The 6,000-nt window shown below is 33.9% G+C and overlaps 1 protein-coding gene across 1 annotated transcript in view; it reads right to left on the bottom strand.

The window, feature by feature from the left end:
- Positions 1 to 2,018: 2,018 nt before the first annotated feature.
- The window catches only part of LOC129216579 (maternal embryonic leucine zipper kinase-like), a 73,345-nt gene continuing 69,363 nt past the window's right edge, over positions 2,019 to 6,000 (bottom strand). The window contains exon 18 of the mRNA XM_054850794.1: positions 2,019 to 2,324. The gene's annotated coding sequence lies outside the window, so the exon portion shown is untranslated. The remainder of the gene's footprint in view (positions 2,325 to 6,000) is intronic.

Below are 6,000 nucleotides of genomic sequence, written 5' to 3'. Positions count from 1 at the left end.
AACCGAGTAGATAAAAAAGAGCCAAAAAAAAAAAAACTAATTTGAATTTTGAATTTAAATTATGTCCTAATCACGAACTGCGACAGGACCCTACTCATTGGAGTTATTGTTTCTAGAAACGGCTCCTGTCCCCCCAAGCCTGACCCTCCTCCTGGGTGGTTACCTGTGCATAGTTGTGTGTGTGTAGGCTTGTGTGTGGGCGTAGACTTGTGTGTATGCATGTAGGCATGTGTGAGTGTATGTGTGTAAGCATGCGTGTGTGTAGGACATGGACACCTCCGAACAGGAGAAGCGGATAGCTTAGGACCGGAGGAGCCGCACCTGCAGAGGATGGTGAGCGGTGGTGCTGCAAAGGCCCCTGTTCCTTGCTGAAAAAAGGAACCAAACGCCAAGAGCGGTCAAGTGAGGACAATCGGCAATCGTGATTGCTCAAAAAAAAAAAAAAAAAATCTGCGATGAAGACCTATTTTTGAAACATTTGAAGTACTCTAAGTTAAATTGTTACCAAAATCTGGAAATGCATTTACAAAAACAATCCTTTGAGCTACAACCGGTCATTTATACTACATGTAAGATCATATGTGACAAAATTAAAAGCTTACTTAAAGTTAACATGTTATACTATTAAAATTACAAAGTAAACTTATTAATTTAAAACAAGTTAAGTTGCAAGTAAAACCATCTATATTTTGTACATTTCATAAAAATAATTAAACAGAAGTTTAGCACATATGCCAACATTAAAGATGTAAGAGTGCACAGTGCAAGGGAGAAAGAAGAAAAAAATGGATCAAAGGTTTTTGGATAGCATTTAACATCTAATGAAAAAAAATATAGGAGTTAGTGAGAAAATATAGGAAATATAGGAGAATATCTGACAAATTGTGAAAATATAGGAAATATAGGAGAATATCTGACAAATTGTGAAAATATAGGAGATATAGGAGGACTATGAGCCCTGCGGAAATCAAGATGTAAATACCGGAAATCCGGTAAAATACCGGAACACAATCACCCCTGTTAAAGCTATCAATCCCCTTACTCATTACAGCCGCTTCCTGTAAGCTGTTCCAAGTGCACATAATCCTACTAAAGTAATATTTTTTCCTAATTGCCAGATTAGTCTGAGATTTAAAGAGCTTAAAACAATGACCCCTTGTCCCGCTTTTCATGCAAAAATTTAACCAATTAACATGTTTCATATTGATAAATTTAAACAACTGAAACATGTCCCATCTGATTCTCTTTTGCTCCAGGTTATACATATTAAGACTAAGTCTGGCACCATAATCTAAATATAAATGCCCTCTTACTAGCCCAGAAGCCCTTCTTTGAACCTTTACAACAAAAAAATATCTTTGTTTGGACAAGGAGACTAAAACTGAACTGCATACTCAAGATGAGGTCTTCTTCAAATATGCATTACAAAATCATTCAAAATAACATTTAAAACCATTCTTGTTGTTTTTTTAAAAATAATTTTTCAGTTTTAGAATGTGCTGTCAACCCAAAATTTTCGGAAATGGCAACCCAATATTTTTTGAACACAAATACCCCCTGGCAGTGACCAAGGTCTACACTACATGGTGTAGTAACTGGGTCCATAGCACATTTTACGTCGTTTGATAAATAACATCTCTTTTTTTTTTCCATTGAAGCAAACTTCTACACGAAAAGTTAGCGTTGTAGACATGTGGGTTTTTTTATTGCAATTTTTATAACATTGTGTTTCTATTATATTTATGTATAAGTAGGGAAGATTACATTAAAACTAGACAAAAAAATATTATTCCACAAAAAATATAAGGTCAGCCCACCCCTAAATCTAGGGAAGATAAACATCACGCATGTAAAAAAGGTTTGCATAGAAGACTACATATTCTCTTTAAACTGTTTATAAACTGATTCAGGTGAATTGTTTATGTACAGAATGAATAAGTCGTGTATATTAAATCTTCTAATCATTAAAAAATAAACAAAAAAAAAAAAAAAAGAATAAAATGTTTATAAAAAAAAAGGAATAAGTTAAATGAGAAAGACTCCAAAAATTAACGACTTTTTAAAGAGCAGAGAAAAGGTAAAAGTAATACCCTACATTTAAATTGTAGACTTTATATTTTAAAATACGTTCACTATTTTAAGTGTAAAAACAGAATAATTTTGGTCATTCTAGTTAAATATGCAATTTATTCATTTGACAACTTCATATTATTATACAAAACATTTAAAATATAATTTACAAATATTTACAATTCCAGACGATGGAATATAAGCAACATCATTAATACTTTATATGAGGGCTTGATTTCATAGCTGAATTACACCTGCAAAGAATTTAAAATTATATGTATATGGCACGTGAATAAAACAAACATGAAGAAAATATCAATGAAACCTCACATAAATATAACATGGGGGATTTCACATGGAAAGTCTTAACTAATTTACATTAACAGAACTAACATGCTACTTCAGGGATAGAAGTGACATTTGCCAACAAAAATATAGGAAAATATAGCAATTTTCTGAAAAAAATATAGGAATTGGATAGAAAATATAGGAATTTTCTGAAAAAAATATAGGAATTCGATGGAAAATAGAGGAATTTTTTGCAAACAATATAGGAATTTTTCGAAATAATATAGGAACATTTTGAAAATAAAAAAAAGAGGACATACAGGAATTTTTATAACAAGGCAGGCCAGTAGGACATTTTTTTTTTCAAAATGCAATACAGTCGAACCTGTCTATCTCGAATTTTACGGCACATAAGAAAAATTCGAGATATGGAGGCTTTGAGATACAGAAGTTTTGAAAAAAGTTCTAAAAATAAGTAATTGGAGCAATGACTCGAAAGTAAAACTTTGGGAGCAATTTTACTAATCAACAATGTCCCCTTCCTCTCAGTTTCAGAATAGATTTAATTGCTGGAAAACTTGCTTTTTGTACATAAAGTTTTAATTCTGGAGTATTATGTGACTGCTAATATTAAGAAAAGTGCTTTCTGTCTCCAAATTCCAGTCAATAAAGATTGTTGTGGATGGAATTCAAGAAAGACACTTAAGTCGAAATTCGAGTTATGCAGGTTTTCAGAAAATTTCATTCAAGACAAACATGGGGGAAAACATTGAATTAATACTTAATGTGCAGGGAAAATGAAAAACTTCGACACAGAGAGGTTTTCGAGATAGGCAGATTCGAGATAAACAGGTTCGACTGCACTACTATTTGATTAAAAACATGTAATAACACTACCTGACATAAGTGCAATATATACGCATAAATAAGTCTAAAAATACAATTCTGCTTTGTTCTTAGAATTTAAAGCACTTAAGCATCTTGTCTGATTCCATCCCGTGAATGACCAAATATGGCGACTATGTTTCACACATAGCTGCTGGTCCGGTAGCTTTCCGGTTGGAAAAAAAATGATAGCTCCAGATTTACCCTATTATGTTGTTTGTATATTTATTTTGTGAATGAGCTGCTTTTGAATGTGGAATTTTGTGAATGGGGCCGCTTTTACGATGCGTAAATTTGTGAAGGGGCCGCAAAGCGAACCCAATTTGTGTCTGGAACGACCCCAAAGTGTGCATGTCTTTCCGACTTCCTCAATTCTTTTAAAATCGAGAACAGCTTTGAGTATTCTTTTTTGAAAACTTGGCTGCGCGGCCTCTTCGGAGGCATTATTATTAAAATGAACGTTTAGTTGATACGCGAACTGCAACATCTACATTCCACACAATTAAAACCAAAACAATCGAAGTTAAGATGAGCTATCCCGCAAGTAGCAATAATTGCAACCGTAGCCAAATGCAAAGTTCCGAAAAAAGAAAAAAAATCGTGCGTGTGGAGACCTGAAACGGTAAGCGGCCGGAGAGCCCTTCCTAGAATGACATCATCAAAACCTACACAGCCCATGCGCTCATCATGATGGCCCAAGTTCATCGACGCCGAGTTCGAAAGTGAAGTTTTGAGGACTTGCACAGGAGCTTCATGGGCTCAGAATTGAGCTGCAGAGACGAGCTAAAGTCAAACGCTGCTCCACTCAGGAAGAAACACGGTACAAGGCACTCAACACATTTTAGCTTTAGAAAAGGAAGGAGACCATTTTCAATTAAAAAGAGGACTAAAGAGGACCAGTTAGGATTAAAAAGATGACCTTGGGAGGACCATTCATTTAATTTCAAGGAAGCACCAAAAGGCAAATTAGCTGCCTGCTGCTAAATCCATGAAGATAATTTGTTAATTAACCATAATACTGAGATTTTTAATGATACAATTCCTTTATCTTCTGCACAACTGTTCTTTTTATCCATTGAATAATAATATTATTTACACAAACATTTGGATGGGAGGGGGGGGGGGGGTTGCTGGTAGTCCCACAGAAGGATAGATGAAGCTGTGCTTCATCTTTCCTTAGTTTAAAATTATTTTTGTGTTTTTCTGTCTTGTAATGCTTCTTAATAGCATTATACCCTTCACAACCGATATGAATCTATCACACACCAAACAGATCTACTCTATTCAAAGTTTTCCTAAAAATGTCTGAAATGCTCAATCACAAAGGGAAGCAGATCACATGAGGCTTAGTTTTGCAATTTTCATATTCAAAGTATATTTTCAAGAATCATAAAGCTTACATTAAAAAATTACTCCATGATTGCAGGGCCATAAGTGCTTTGAACTTTTATGGGGGGGGGGGGGGGAACAAATCCCCCCTTAGCAGGCATCATGCCGCCTGCCTTGTCTAGTGGTCAGAGAAGTCTGACTGCGACAGGAAGGTCCGGGTTCGAATCCCGGCTCGGGCATGGACGTACTTTCTTTTGTCCTTTCTTTGTGTGAATCTAATGTTATGCTGTGAATAATTGCCTACCCTATAAACTGGTCCTTATGACATGTGTGTATTGTGGAAGTCGGACTTCACACCAAATGACAGTGCGGTTGGAAAAATGAAGCAGCCACCCCAAATTGCCAGACTAGCTGGCACATGAGAACAACAGCAGGCATCATGACAATGAAATGATGTACACAAATTCAACTTGATGAAATTACATACTTCAACTTTGTTTCATATACAAATGCTACTTTAAAATGCTATGTACTCAATTATTTAAATTTAATATCCCCCCCACCACACAAAAAAACAGTAATAAACGAAAATAAGCAAAGAATAATCAAAATTAAGTTTGAAAAACTAAATAAACTCGAATTAAACACAAAAATTATTAATTTTTTAGTTATTTAAATAGAAATTAAAACGTATCATGTCAAAATAACTTCTAATTGTCATAAATATAAAAATATTTATAAGATGCAAAACTATTGAAAGCTCACAGAAGCATGTTTTCACGAACCAAGTTCAATGTTGGCATGTTTCTCATTAAACATTTATTTTCTACTAAATTAAACATAAAACATGCTAATCTAAGGTGGCATATGGGGAAATAACATTCGATTGGGAAAAATATTTCAAAATTTACATGATTCAAAAAGATTGAAATTTCAAAAACAAAAAGCAATTTTCCACGAAGTCCGAGTAAGTTCAATGTTACCGTGGTTTCCAAAATAATTCCTTCGCTAATTATTGAAATTAAATGAAAAATAAGCTAATCTAAAGTAGCATATGTCAAAATAACTTCCAATTGTGGAACACATCAAAATATTTATAAGATGCAAAAGGATTGAAATTTCAAACGCGAGATGCAATTTTCCGTGAAGTCCGAATAAGCTCAATGTTGTCATGGTTTCCAAATTTTTTCCTTCTTTAATTACCAAAATTAAACGAAAAATAAACTAAACTAAGGTAGCATATGTTAAAATAACTTCCAATTGTGGAACACATCAAAATATTTACAAGATGCAAAAGGATTGAAATTTCAAACGCGAGAAGCATTTTTCCGCGAAATCCGAGTAAGTTCAATGTTGCCATAGTTTCCAAAATAATTCCTTCGTTAATTATTGAAATTAAACGAAAAATAAGCTAAGCTAAGGTCATGT

The sequence above is a fragment of the Uloborus diversus genome, chromosome 2, assembly GCF_026930045.1.
Source record: "Uloborus diversus isolate 005 chromosome 2, Udiv.v.3.1, whole genome shotgun sequence".
NCBI lineage: Eukaryota > Metazoa > Arthropoda > Arachnida > Araneae > Uloboridae > Uloborus > Uloborus diversus.
The sequence above is the reverse complement of the archived record's forward strand: the minus strand, read 5'-3'. Positions and strand labels throughout refer to the sequence as shown.